At 42.8% G+C, this 15554-nt stretch overlaps 1 protein-coding gene across 2 annotated transcripts in view; it reads left to right on the top strand.

Moving 5' to 3' along the window:
• The window catches only part of znf516 (zinc finger protein 516), a 70203-nt gene that overhangs the window by 2383 nt on the left and 52266 nt on the right, over nt 1-15554 (top strand). The window contains exon 1 of one of the 2 annotated variants that reach the window (XM_084358551.1): nt 14213-14250. The exons of the other annotated variant lie outside the window; for it this stretch is intronic. The gene's annotated coding sequence lies outside the window, so the exon portion shown is untranslated. Of the gene's footprint in view, nt 1-14212; nt 14251-15554 lie in introns of those variants that run through there. 2 annotated transcript variants of the gene reach the window in all.

Here is a 15554-nt window from a genome sequence, read left to right as displayed (position 1 = left end):
TGCAGTAAACTGGTCCCTGTGACAATATAGTATTACAATATATTATTCATTTCTGATCCTGATATATCAGTGCATAAGTACTGTTGGTGGAGCTAGAGCTTGTTTGATTTACTTTACATACAGTTAGGTTAGTCCAGTATTTCATGTCATTTGTTATTTGCTAACTATTATTTTACAGTTTGAGGCCTGTGAAAAGTTCATCTATTGATAAATGTGGTGATATACACACATTTTTTGCAATGATCTGTCACATGTGGTGATCAAACACTTGTGACAGATATGTAATGGAGGCAGGATATTTCACAGCTTAACAGTAAACTTTATTGTCTGAAATTACCCCAAGCATATTTTTCTGCATAATAATGCACTCCCTAAAAAGTTCTCATATTGGACTACAAATACAGATATCAAAATACATCTGTGATAGACCAACACTGGCCCATAATATCAGCTGATATGTCAGTCATGCTGAACAAATACATTTATTGGAAGTTAGGTGGTAAAAAAAAGTTTCCCTGACATCTTAAGATTTTGCATTGTTGATATTAAATGATATGGTTTACACACGGTGGAGCTGTGAAGAACCTTTAGAGATGCTTGATTTCTTTTCATTGTGGACCGACACATTTGTTTGCCTCGGGAGAGATTGCCGTGAGAGATAATCTACTTAATGTTGGTTACATTCTTTTTTTTATTAGTGACCCCTTTGTGAACCGTTCAAAATCTTCCCACTGGTGCCCCTCCCTTTCCTTTCCCCACATGTTTGGATAAATAAGATGAACTACAGTATGTTTCATCCACAGCCCAAATTGTAAAACGCTGTCGTGGCGATGTTAAATTCCTAGCCGTTGCCCATCAGCTTAGACTACATTCAGACGCAAACACAAGGAAACGCTGTAACCCCCCTGCTTGATGGCCCATCACATGATTGAAACACTGAGTAATTCCTAGTATACGGCAGAAAATGCTCCTGTGGGATTAGTGTTGTGGACAAGACTCCTTTGTTTTGGATTTCAGTCGAACATTCTCCGTGCTCTCAAATCATTTCGCAAGTGCAAAACTCCTTTCAGTGCAGCTTCGAGAAAACGCCGAATGTAATCAGCCACATCGCACTGACCTGCCGCCATCGTTTCAAACAGGAGTGAAACAAAGACAACGCTAATGCACGCTGCAAATTACCTTCAGTGATTCTGCTCCGAACTGATAGCAATTAAGCGACAATAAGCATGCGCCTAACGCCAAGCTATATGTCCAGTCAGTACAATGCAGTTGTGTAACGGAGGAGCGGTGTGAATGAGAGACTTGCAAACGCTCTCAAAGGGGGACGCTCTGAAACTTTCCAATGCACATTTGTCATGCTTTTTAAGTGATTTACAAATGAGAGGCATGCAGGCTTTGTGAGGGCGAGAGAGAGAGAGAGAGAAAGAGGGGAGCTTTGTGTGTCCCTGCCTACCCGCAGCATATAGATGGAGTTTGAAATTGTGTTTGTGCGTCATGAGTGGTCATTAAAACCAGGAGATACGCCAGAGCCAGTTGTATGGTGATGGAGAGGAGAAGGAAAACGGGGAGATGATGGTGGTGATTAATGCCTTCCTGAGTCTTTTTGATGATTTATCATTCGTACCGGAAAGGAAGTTAAACAGCATGAGTGATGACGTTTTTGTCAAAGTTTCGCATGTTGATCTTCAGTTAAATGTGTGAATATTCCAACTAAGTGACATAAAAGTGAGATAAGTATATTTAATTATTCATGTTCACGTTCCTGCCACTCCTTCGACACCAAACCCGCTCATTCCCGTGCACACACACATTCTCTTTCACCCTCTCTCACCACCACCATCACCACCATCACCACACAATAATCATACACGATTTGTCAAGTAAACACACCAACTCCCAGTCAGTGACAATGTCTTGCCGACTTCTTTTTTCTTTTTCATTTTTTCCATCGACCACTTTTGACTCATTTATTGTGACTTTGGTTTCGGCGTGCAGGGGCGGCTTGTTTTAGCCAGGCAGCCCTTGAACAAAGATGAGAGGGAAGAGGAAAAAAGACAGAGGAAGAGGGAGGAGGGACAATCTAAAAAGCCACCCATCCCCCCTCTCGCTTAAAAAAAAAAAAAAAAAAGAAATGCATGCCTTGCCGTGATTTCCTCTCTCACCTTCCTATACGAGGCCTGTGTTTTTCAACTTTAACTTTCCTATTCAAGTCTACAAAATAGTGCAAAACACTCTAATTTATCCCGATTAATGTGACTTTATTGACTCTAGCATTGGTTTAAGGAGATTTGTTGGTGAGCTTGCTGCTTGATTCAACAGGTTTCTCTGTGTGTGTAAACAAGTAGACTTTGATAAATACTGTTTTGGTGTGATCCCGTGCGAACATACGCTCCATATGCGCTCACTTCTTTTGGAATGAGGTCATAAACGAACACTTTTCAATGTCAGCTGTTTTGAACATGGCTTCTGTGTTGGAGCTATTGTTGCTGACTGGGGCTGTGTGTGTGCTTGTGTGCGTGTGTGTGTTTGTGTGGATGAAGGGAAGGGATTGGGGGTGGGTAGGGTGTTGAGAATTGGAATAGCGGTGCCGCACCACCACCATCACATACACACACACCCACACACCCACACACTCATCACTTCAGTAAAGTAAAACACAGATAGAGCTAATTACAAAGTGGGTTCGAGCACTTGGGGCAATACAAACAACAGCTGTCTGTGGCATAAGTAGGAAAGTCAAACACACTGTTGCGTACACAGGCACACACACGCAAACGCATGCACCTCGGATATAATTAGCAAGATCGAGATAAGTGGAGGGCAACTCAAGACGTCTGTGTGTGTTTTGTGGAAAACAACTATTTGTCAGGTTTCACAGTTGAACTTTGGGGCGAATGTTCATGCGACTAGCAAATTGTCGCTTCTCACAGCATGTTTATTTGTGTAGCAGTTCACACTGATCAGCTCATCACACCTGAGGATGATGAATACTAGAGTGTGGAAAAAGTAAGGCAGCCCAGCCATGTACGCAGGTTTCCAACCAACAACTGACCCTCAGCCGGAGAGGAGCTGATGACTGAAATCACCTGCTGCAGTCTTGAATGACAGCTTCTAAACACTCGGCCCCACATCACACATGAAAAGGGCTGCAACATGTTTTACTCCTGTGTTAGTGGTGAGTGGGATGAATGAGGATATTCCTTTTGAAAAGATAACTCACGGAGGATGAACAATGCCTAAAAGCTGCACTTGAACACACCGCAAACACTGCAGCTGACAACCAACTATCTTGTACGTTCTGCTCTTGCGTGGGAGGAAATATCTCTCCATATCACAAGGCGGTGGCGATCTTTATTTAAAAAGGGAGACGGGAAGATATACAAACCGTTGTCATGATAACGCAGCAGTTTCACACTCCTTTTGCTAATATAGCCGCGTGAAAAGTTGCAGAAGGCACTGGCAAAGAGGTGGAGGTGAAATTAAGGAGGAGCCGAGGTGAAAACATGGATAGTAAAGTGACAAGCTCAAGTTCTTTTTCTGTGTTTTCGTCTTGTGAACTGAGAGAGATTTCTCTCCCTGATGGGCTCTGCCGGCGATTCAGTGTGCTCAGTCAACTTAGAGCCACCGACAAGGGCTGACTAGTTGCAACAGTGTGGGAAATTTGTGCCACAGACGCTTATCAACAGTCCACCATCAACCTGGTGTGTCAGGACCCTAAGGGGGTTAATAGTGATCGGAAATCTAGTTCAGTTTGATAGTAGGGGATTTGACTGATTTGAAGAACAATCTTTGTCTTTTCTTTCATATTCAGTTCAATCTTAAAGCTGCTGTAAGCGTTGTTGTCATTTTAGCCGACTTCCTGTCCGCTCTGCAGTTAACAATCCCCTCCCTCCTGCTCCCCGCGTGCTCACGAGCAGACAGGACCGCCTCTTCAATGAGTTCTCTGTCCTGATTGGATAAAGTGGGCAGGGATACCAGAAAATGTCTTCTCATTTGCTGCACGAGCATGGGGAGGAGAGACATGAGTTACTGGACCAAACACTGTAACAGTGATTACAGTTGGAATATAGAGATATTTAACACTTCTTTTCATTTCAAACTACTTTCAGCAGCTTTAAGATTGAAAATCTCGAGTGAACAAAGGAAATGACACAAATTGACATTTTACACACAAAGATCAATTTACTCATAACAGTTGCTTAACTAGCGCTAGTAAATTTGTGCCAAGCCTGAATAACCCTGATGATGTCACAGTGATGTAATCAAGGTTAACTCAGTTTGGGCCTATACACTAGAGTTTTACAAAAGAAAGACTGTGACTCAAACAGGGTGTGTCGTCTCAATGACACCAGTGTTTACTCCTCTGCTCCTTTGATGACCTCTTTAAATTAGTTAGTCTGGACAGTGTGACTGCTGTCAGTTTCAACAGTACTGATAGCAGAAACATCAGTTGTACTACAAGTTGTAGTGGCAATATCAATTTCAACTTTACAGTGCTGACTGGGAGGGAGTGTGTGTGGGGGTGGGTATGATGGTGAGAGAGTGTGAGTGTTTGAGACGAGGGTTAGGTGAGTGGGTGTGTAAGCAGGTTTTAGATATAGTACTATTTCAGATTTTGTAAGTGTCTGCAAAGCAGTTAATGCGGGGCCTGAACTCTATAGCTCCTCCAGCTCTAATCATGTTTCATGGACTCTCGATAGCGCTGCGCGTTAAACCGGAAAGTGGTGACACTGGGAGTCACCTGAATTTACTCATGTCAGTGTGTTTGCTCAAAAGCTTTTTTCAGGTACTTTTGAAATGTCAACAAAAAACTACATCCTGCTCTTAATGGGACACATGCTCTTCTTCATTCTGCCCTACTGTATCTTTATTTCATGCACAGCACGATGAGCAGAAATGCTAATGCTGCAGTAGTTCAGCACATTTAAAACTTTCTTTACTTTATTCATCACATTGTTTAACGCAGCCTTATAACGTTATGAAGCCTCAATTGTAATTTAAACACCAAATTCTTTTGAAATGATCCACTATATAGTTGTTAAAGAGTTAAGTACAGTATATAAAAAGTAAAGTGATTTTGTCTGTTGTGTCTTGGGGTTCAGACAAGTTGTAAACAAAACCTACTTTGAGGCTCTGGCTGGATTTATTAAATCAAATACTGACATCCACTCGTGAAAACAAAAAGGGATATAAACATTCAATATGTTGGAGTACATTTCAATGCATTGTTAACATGGGATATGGTTCCTGTTTGCATTTTGTGGAACTCAGCAATGTGTGAAATTGACTACAGACTTACTGTTATAGCTGTAGCTGCACTGTAACTGTAACTGCTTAATGAGCTTGTTGGCATCACTAAATGATCTCAGTCAGTCTGGGCCTGTATCCAAAATCTTTCTTTTTCTTATTCAAGTTATCTACAGTTTCAAGTAATGGAAATGAATGAAAGGAGACATATTAAGCTCATTTACAGCTTCATAATTTTATATTGGGTTACTACGAGAATAGGTTTACATCCTCTAATGCTTAAAAAACACATCCATTTTCTCATACTGTCCAGTGCTGCAGCTCTGTATTCCCCCTCTGTCTGTCTGTTCTAGTTCCTGTCTCTTTAAGGCCGAATACCTAGTCTGCTGTGACTGGTTAGCTCTCAAATGCCTGAGCCAGCACCGCTAACAACAACATAGCAGCGGTGCTAAATTAATTCTTATGTGCCAAACCAGGCACAAATTATGCGAATGATTAACATGGTGATGTAGTGTGATGTCACAAAGTCATGGAATCAGTGGCGGGGCTACTGACGAGGCGTTTCTGGAGCAGTGAGCTTCTGTTGGTGCAGACTTTGAGCTTTTTAACTTTCAAGGCTTTCTACATGCACAAGAAAGTATATTATACACTTGAGAAAAGGGAAAAAATGAAAAAGCATAATGGTCTCCTTTAAAATAAAACGTTTGAAAGTGTACAATTTTACAACCACTTTAAAATGTTTTTTTTGTGAACTCCAATGCAGAGACTTGCATGCAAAATGGGTCATCTGAAAAAACAAAAGACAAAGAAAAACAACTGGTCTGAGTAGCACTTCCTTCTCTGTCATCGTCTCAAACACACACAGAAACACGCACTCACACATACAGTATATCACTCATTTATGGGCCGCTGTGTTGAATCAACAGATTTGCGCATTGGGCCTGGTTGAACTTTTGCACTATTTGCTGAGATGATGAGGCCAGGAAGTGAAAGGATATAAAGCATGTGGATACAGAAACAGCTTTTATGTGCTTATTTTTATCACTATCAAGTGTTGCACTTTGCAGCAGGTGCCCAAATAAAACACTGCATTACGGAAATACTTAACTGAATACTGACTGAAGCAGAGGAGAAGCAAGAAAAATACATGCTTTTTAATGCCTAGTCTACTTATTAGTTATCTGCCTAACCAGCTGACCCTCTGAGATTAATAATGCATGGTTAAGTTTAAGAAGAAGTCATTTATTTTTATCTAAATGATCTTTTATATTCATATTACTAACAGTTGATCTCCTGTTCAAACATCATTGTGTTTTTATGATACTAAGAAGGCACATTTGACATTTAACTCAATCAATTCAGATTATTTCTCCTAAAAAAGTTTTTGTAGCTGAAACCTGTGAGTGAACAGAGTGAAATGCTCAGCGGCCTCGTTATGGGATCTCGCGGACACATTTCAACAGCAGCGCATTCAGCAGCGGCGCTTGGAGAGCTCGCTAAATTGGAGTAATAGAGCCTCATGCCAGACAATAATGTTAGTTAAGTCCTTCAGGGCAAGGAGCTGCAGAGATAGCCAAACAAAAGATAATCAATATCATATGGTGTGTCGCCTGGAGTCTAGACCAGCCTCTCCAGCCGGCAAACTCATCACATGCCTCTGAGCGGTTGTCTACCACCAGATTCAATGTCAGACACAATGTCAAACAGGCAACACGTCCGGGGCAGCGTGTTAATTACAACATCATCACGCAAGCAAACACGGCGGTGATATGACAGCTTTCAACGCCAGGTATCATTGGGGGGGCGTTTCTAGCAACTTGGCTCGATTAACAAAGAGGAGATGACATAAACACTCAGCTGCAGTTTGAAGGGGCACTATGTAGTTTTTGAGAAGGAATTCAAACTGAGAATTTTAACATTTATTTTATTAATGAGGCAATAATACAAACTCGAAATAGAAATAGAAATATTTAATTGTTCCAAAAGTGAAAAATAAGGTCCCCAGATCACTGTTTGAAGCTAGAAAGGTGGCAGGGTCCGCCAAATATAAACAAAGTAAATGCATGAAATTGTGTTGTCCTTTAAGATCAGTTTATTTAGTTAGTTTGTTTATGCATGAGAAATCAGTCAAGGTCAGGTTTTTTTTTGCTTCTGGCTCTTTCTTCCCCAAAACTACACAGTGCACTTTTAATACCTCCATACACAAAACATCATAATTTAGGAATTTTGAAGAGCATTTATTAACCTCACATCTAATTCTGATGTTTCTATATCCCAACACACACTACAGTATCTATAAAAAAAGAAACTAAAGAAAAGTAATCCTGTGTAAGTATAAAGAAATGTTGGCAGGCTTGTTTTACCTGTTAAGAAAAGTGGAAGTGATACTGTGAGAAGGCAGTAAAAAGTGTTTTGTTTTTTTTAAATAGCAGCATTGGACACCACACACATGCATGAGCGCAAGCAGCATTGGTTACAAAGCCAATGGCTGACACAATGTAGAGCACAATGGCGGCGGCTTCAAATTGCAGTGTGTGCCAACGTATAGAACGAGGCTGATACACAAGCAGGCCGGCATTTATACAACATACGCAAGCTTAAGGCACCTTTTCCTGCCCCCCTACCACACACACACACACACACACACACACATAGCACACACTAACATATGGCCAACACCCTCTCCCTCCCCTCTATCTCTTTTTGAACCTGAGGACAGACAGAGGCGTCTGTGTTTGAATTAAAGGGCTACAACAGGAGCAGGTACTTCCTTTCCCTCTGTGTGAAACAGGGTCGCTGTCACCGGTAAAACAAACCATGCGTGCGTGCGTGCGTGGCGAAGTATGACAACAAGCTCCCTGCCTGACTTCCTGTTTGCCTTGTGTAAAAGTCAGACATGGGATCCTTGTTAGAGCGCTGCAACACACTCGCAGAATGACACAAGATTAAATGATGAAATCCCATGCTGTGATATTCTCGGTGTATCCCTGGTGGCTGTTTTTGTCTTATTGTTTGCTCCCGCAGCACCTTGTCTCAGAACATGCATGGCTGCCTTTGAATGAGGTGGGGAGTGTGAGTGTGTATGTGTGTGTGTGTGTGTGTGTGTACTGTATGCGAGCAAAGGAGGGAGGGAGAGGACAGTAGTTTTGCTGTGGGGAATATGTAGCTGCCTTTTGAGTGTGTGTTTGCCTGCGTGCACTCTTGGGACATTAGTTCTCGAGCAATCACACGCTGCACTTTTTTTTGGCGCGTGTCATGTTTTTCATGCAGAGAATGTGCATATGCTTGCATGTGGCTGCACTTGCTTTGGCATCTGTGTGTGTTCAGGGGTGGTGTGTGTGTGTGTGCGAGTGTGTTTTTAGAGTGATAATTCTGCTGAGAGGCAGGCAGACAGTAGGGGAGGGTGAAGGAGGATGAGGAGGAGGAGGAGGAGGAGGAGGAGGAGGACCGAAGACAATGTAAGCGCTGCAGTATGATCCTGTATCCATCAGGCTGCCTCCTGCAGTCACCGCTGCTTAAAATGCACTGCCACAGACACACACACGCTCTCACTCTCCCTCTCTCTCTCACACACACGCACAGGAAATGGCCTCAATCACTGTAGCACACAGGCCACAGTTTCTCATTCCAGATGGGATTATGATGTTATTACTGCACGATTACACCACATAACTATATTAGCAACAGAACACAACCTGGGACTTCTCAATCAGTCACCTTCCCTTTGTACTGAGAGGACTTTTCAACAACCCCTCCCTGCCTCACGCACACACACATATACACAAGGTACACACCCAGAACTAACAACAGCAGGAGTCAGCCATTTACCTTAATCTTTATCCTCCCTGCTGCTGGTGAATTAGCTATTATAAGCATGATTTAACGATGTTTGTGCCGTGATGTATTGCCATTTTTATGTCTCTCTGACTTTATGTTGATCCGGTGACGCAACAAGATTTGTGTTGTGTTTGGGAGCTCTTTCTTTTTTCATTTTTTTTTTTTTTTTTTTGCAGGTGGATGTTTTGCAGCCCAGCTGAGAGCAACGCCGCTAAAATAGCATGAACGATTACTCATGTGGGTGGATCCACCCTCACTTCCCCTCCCCACCCTATGGAATTTGATAAGATGGAAAAGGAAAGGTGGTCAAAAGAGGAGAGGAGGAGGGAGAGAGCGAGAGAGAGAGAGAGAGATGTGAAATTTTTTAAAGAGGGAGGAGTGTAACCAGGAAATAGATGAGATCCAAAAGCTGTTTCAGATTGAGTCAACAAGATAGAGAAAAGACAGCGAGAGAGAGCGAGTGAGAGTGAGAGTGAGAGTGAGGGAGCAGCACTTCTTCCTGTAAAAGAAAACCAGTACTTCTTAATTCTAAAGCACACACAGTCATTCTGGAAACCTTTGTCCCTATTGAAACATCACCTGGAGACACAGAAAGGGACATTTCACACAACATGTGCACAAAGCTAACACCAGAGGTGATCTCAAAGCACATTCGACTTGAGCTTGAATTCTCCTCTGTTCAGCTGAGCCTGAGAGAGGTGTGGCACCAGACTCCAAAAAGGCCCTTATTTGCCTTATTCAAAAGAGGTAACGCGATATCCCATGAATATTTCACGTTGTACAGCAAGACGTGGGCTTCCTCCTGCTGCTCCCAGATACTGTATTTGCTCATGGGCTGGTAAGGCAACAAAAGCACACACACACACACACACACACACACACACACACACACACACCCCTCCCAACCCCACACCCTCCCCGAGGTATCTCCTTGAGGGTTCTCCTTGCACTCCTTTGCCAGCTGACAATTAGCATGCGGCCGCTAATGCACTACAAGCTAATTGCGCACAGGGGGGCTGAAGGTGTCAGTCACTGGAGAAGGCTTGTGTGCAGCCGCGTATCCAAGTAGCGAACGCCGTAGTGCCATTTTAAGACGAGGGGGGGATGAAGTTTATTGAGCCGGTTGAGAGAAGTGGGTCACGGCATGAGCAAAGGTGAAGTCAGTGTAAAAAAAAAGAAATATTACTCAAATGTTAAGATGGAAAATGAACAACCTTATGGCCTCATTTCCATTGGGTGGCTCCGGTGCGCCTAATATTCAGCAGGTCAGGTAAAGAAAACAGCAATACTTCCACAAGTTACAGCCAGCATCCAAGTCAGACAGGGGAAAACATTATAGTGTTGACACTTGACGTGTTGAAACTTTTTGAGTGATTTATTTATTTGAGTTTGTCAAGCACCTCGTAACTTTCTTCTAAAATTGAGGTTATTGCTGTTTCTTGTTGCGTGTGCTGTGATTCCATCGAAGAAAAACACGCATCTGCACCTTTCCTCCTGTTTACAAGAAATTATATTAGAACGTAAGCTACTATTGGGTGCATTAATGTGCTGGTGCCTCTAAATGAAAAGGTTTGGCGCACCAGTGTGACCAGTGTAAAAAGTAAGTCTGGAGCCCTGCACAGTGCAAAAACTCAAAGTCTTACCATGTGTATTTGCCTAATTTCTTGTAAAAAAAATATCTCATCAGACATAATATAGGATATATAACCTACAAAGTACCATTTCTGTCAGATAAATGGGAGTTGTTTTTAGACAGCACCTTGTATTCATTGATTTTTAATTATTTTTGACGTGGCAATTTTTTCCACTACAAAGCAAAACAACATTTTCATATCAGCTAATTTTCTTCATTCATTAAGTGTAGTATACCCTGTAGTCAGGTCACCCAAACACGCACATACACCATATACACTAATGTAAATCAATGGTGCCTTGAACAGTGCACATCATTACGTTGGATATCACGGGTAGCTATTATAAGAGCCGCCCCGAGGTGTGCGCTTGTGTCTGCCACGCATGCACAAGCAGCTGTGCATGCGATAGTGTGCAAATGCAAGCTTGCATTGTTGTCTGCATGTACCGCCGGGTACGGTGGGAAGATTTTCAAACCCCTGTTTTTTTTTTTAAGGTGAAGGTTCACCGAGGTATGTTTTAAAATGCTGAGTGGGTGACCTGCATGCACACTGAAGGGCGTTCGACAGGGAGGCTTCTCTGGTTCAGAGAGAAGAGAAGGGAGAGAGAGAGAGAGAGAAGAGGGGGAGGTGGGGGGGGGACACCTTGGTGTGTGTTTGGCCTGACATTCCCTCCGACTTGGAAAGCAGGAGTGGAGAGAGAGGAGGCTGTTTTAAAGACTGCTCTCTTATAACAGGAAGTATCTGAACAGTGACTCACACACTACAGGGAGAGAGAAAGAGAGAGAGCAGGGAGGCTTTGTTCATTGTGTTATAACCATGTATCACTGATGTGCATGTGTGCTCGTCATTACATTCATGGGTGTGAGGAGATTTTTTTTTTTTCCACACATGTAATAACGAGCGTCAGCAGTGACAATGTGTGCACCCTTTGGGAGTGTCACATTTTTTGCATTTTTTTTCGTCATTATGCATTTCAGGAGCAATGTTGCATATATGTTAGTGTGTTTGTGTGTGTGTGTGTGTGTGTGTTTGTGTACATGTGTGTAAGGAAGTCCACATGCATGGGTGTGGGTGTTTGTTTTTTTGTGTGCCAGAAGCTCACATTTCAAGAATGCATCACTGCATTTTAGTAGATGTGTGTATATATGTGTGTGTGTGTGTGTGTGTGTGTGTGTGTGTGTGTGTGTGCTGAAGGGGCTATCGGTGTCTTTTAATGTGTGTGTTTCTCATGAGTACATCTGATCATATTTCATCAGAGACATGATGACTTACTTAACAGCCTTATACGTTCATCTGTATTTAGCGACACATCTTACGCTACTCATCTGCCAGTGTGTGTGTGTGTGTGTGTGTGTGCACATACTCAGCGAGCCCCCGCGGAGCTGCACTGTGCCTGCCGTTACAATTCAAGGGCTCGTGGCTGATAAGATGTCTGTGCGTCTTAACTCGCTGGTACATCAGCAGTCAGCAACATGGCTCCCTCTCACTGCACTCATGCTGAGCAAACAAGCCTGACCTCTGCACAACACCCACAACTACACCGTGAAGTGACAGTTATTACACATGACTTCAGCGTACGATAATCTGGAGTACATTTAAAGAGCAGTTTGTATAGTCTGGGAAAGATGTATAAAGTTTGGGAGTGATATGCGCCGGTGTAGACGAGGCACTCTCACCAAACACACTGATAGATTGGGACTGAATAACACTATTGTCCTAACATTTCCTACGCCGCTTCACATTTATGCTTTTCTAGATTTTCCAGTTCTGCGAGGAAGTTAATTGTAAACCTCTTGTCTGGCATTTACTTGGCTTGCGTGAAACAGTCTAATTAATTATTGAGCATAGATTGACCTCAGACCGTTGCTGTGTTATTTTGTTTGTCATTGGAACCGGATTGAGAACCTGCTTGACTGAAAACTAAATGATTAGACCACAGTCACATGTTGGAACAGCCTCCAGATGACAAGAAAATAAAAGGTATAATAAAGATACTGAACATGACATATCTTATCAATTTTAGTCAAAATCTATAAAAACATCAAACAAAACCAAAACAGGGGAATCTCTGCCAGTGAAAGTAGGATGGATGTACAGGCTTGATTGCAGTTTCATTTCTTTCAGGACTTTTCCAAATGAGTCACAAAAAGTGGGGTTTCCACATGCCTTAACCAGGGAATCAAGTTATTCAGAGTTTCATTGTCATATTTTTCTTGGAATTCTACGTCAGACAGACCACGAAAAGAAAAATGGATCAGTATCATCCTATAAAGTGTTATGAGGAGATGCTTTACAAGATTGCAATATATTTTCACAGTATTACATAAAACACTCACAAAACATTTCTTGTTTTAACAATATGCCGTTTATCTTGTTATAACTTGAAAGGTGTCATGTTATAACGTGATAACTAATGGATACGACATAAAACATAACATCTTCTTTTCCCTTTTTTTCCTTTTTTAATTGATCCAGTTTATTTCTCAGGGACAGGACATACTAATACACTTATACACAATAAATAAACTAGTGTAAATATGCCAGATTTAGCCAAGAGGCTAGTGTTCATCTGTAGTACCTGGTCAGGTGTAAAGTTGGCAACCTCAAATCAAGGAACAAGTCTAAAACAACAATCACATATCTCATGTTGTCACATGAAATGTGATAATACATTGTCACAAGATAAACAGTGTATTGTTTCAATAAGAAATCTTCATTCTTGTAATGTGATAAATGTGTGTTGTGTAATAAAGTGAAAATATCTCTTCATAATGTGAAAACATCTACTTATAACAATAAACCTTCAGGTTATGACTTAACGGATGACTGTGAGGTTGTATGTTTCCTTCTTTTTGTAAAGGCAGCAATAAACTTGAGTAGACTTCTCTTTATTACAATGAGATAAGCTTTCACTTCATTCCCTCTTATTAACGTTTCTCCTCACACACAGCTGTCCGGGTGTTGCAACGGGGTGGATCAGGCAGGATGACTCTGATATACTGACACTCCACTGGCAAAGAGTTAAATGACATCATACCCATCAGTGTGGCCCTTTGCTTTACCCTGACATCATTTAAAACCTCCACACTGGTCTGATTTACAGGGTAAGACTGACGCTCTCACACTCTCCGGCCACTTTCTGTGAGTCCTTAGCAGTATCAACAACTTTTCGCTGATGAGACAATAGCAGATAGTTCCATTTAATGCGGGAGGGACCATTCAGCCGCGTGGGAGGGGTGTCGGGAAACTGTCAGAACGCACACACGGCCGCCAAGGTGACATTTACACGATGGCTGTCCCCGTGCTCACAATCCATCACGTGACTTTACATGTTTGATTAAAAAGAAAACGGAACCGATCGAGGTTATGCAAAGATTCCCGGAGTGGGATCCCCGTGCACCCCCGCGGGACGGGAATGGACTCGACCTACTCAATCATGCACTTCAGCATACACTGCAAAGAGCATGCTTTCACCTTTAGGATTGTCTGCGCTTCTTGAAGTCACCCTGGATTATTCTTTTGGATAACGCAGGTACGCACATCTCTCATATTCTCTCTTTTACTCGCATGTGGGGCGTCCCGGAGCAGCCCATGTGCGCTGAATGGGGCTGTAGGTGGAAGGCGATTGTCTGATCTTGATTTATAAATAGGTTACAGGCAAGGGTGTAGTGGTTGTTTAAAAAAAAAAAAAAAATACAGATGCTGTCGGTGATCATCGCGAGGAAACAGAGCCTGAAGCGCGTGAGGAATAATGTTTAATATCCACTTTTCACACACTGGGACAACTTGGGGGCAGTTGTGTGATACTTGCGAGTCATCATGGGTAATGTCAGGGTCTAAAAAGCTGCCAAAAGTCAGTTATTCAGATACAGAAATGTAGGAATATACTGAGAATCACCGGAGTCATTTCCTCCCCCGACATCCCTGAGGTTAACAAACTTTCCACCACACACATACTCATCTCTTCCTTGAGTCATTTTTTTTTCTTTTCTGAGGGACAACACACTTGAATCACAGCAGCATCAAACACAGATTTGTGGCAACAATAAAAGTGCGAGAAGATGTATTTATTTATTTAACAAAAGGCAGCTCAGAGCAGGAAGACTCTACATGATGGAGGAACACTTTCTCCTCTTCTTTTTTGTTTGAAAGATTGTTTTATTCGGTGGACTTTAGGGAGGGGTGGGGAGGGGGGTATCCATATTAGGAAGTCGTGTCCTACATAATAGACAGACACGGGCACGACTGCCACTGAGCAAGGCACAGGTGCTACAGGAACAGCTCTTTCTTGTCACTGATATGAGGATGTGAAACCGCTGGAACATCTCTGCTGTGTCGCATTTTCTTCTGCTTTCAATCTCTGCGCCAATTCAGGCTCTCCACAACTCATCTGCATGTGTGTGTGTGTGTGTGTGTGTATGTGTGAATGTGTCTGGTGTGTGTGTGTGTGTGTGTGTGTTTGAGGAGGGGGGGTGCGGAAACATGTGGCGAGGGAGGAGGGGTGGGGTGTTTCGTGTGTGTGTGTGTGTGTGTGATGGGGGGGGGGGTCCGTGCATGTAACTTTTCCCCCCCTCCTCTCAAATAACGATGCACCTACAGGATGTGAGCTCGCTGTTATGGTAAAGGGACACAATGGCACTAAAAAGCTGCGAGGGTGGTGGTGGTGGAGGTGGGGGGGGGCTCAGACAGGACGAATTAATGACGTGCTCTCCTGGTTACACACACAGGTGAACGTGCCCCTAAATGCGGGCACATGTGGGTAACAGCGCGCACGCAGCCCCGGTCACAGATAACGCTGTGGCACCAACGTGTCTTTCTTTACGCACGGAGCCGATT

This window comes from Pagrus pagrus, assembly GCF_965226575.1.
Source record: "Pagrus pagrus genome assembly, chromosome: 7".
NCBI lineage: Eukaryota > Metazoa > Chordata > Actinopteri > Spariformes > Sparidae > Pagrus > Pagrus pagrus.
The sequence above is the reverse complement of the archived record's forward strand: the minus strand, read 5'-3'. Positions and strand labels throughout refer to the sequence as shown.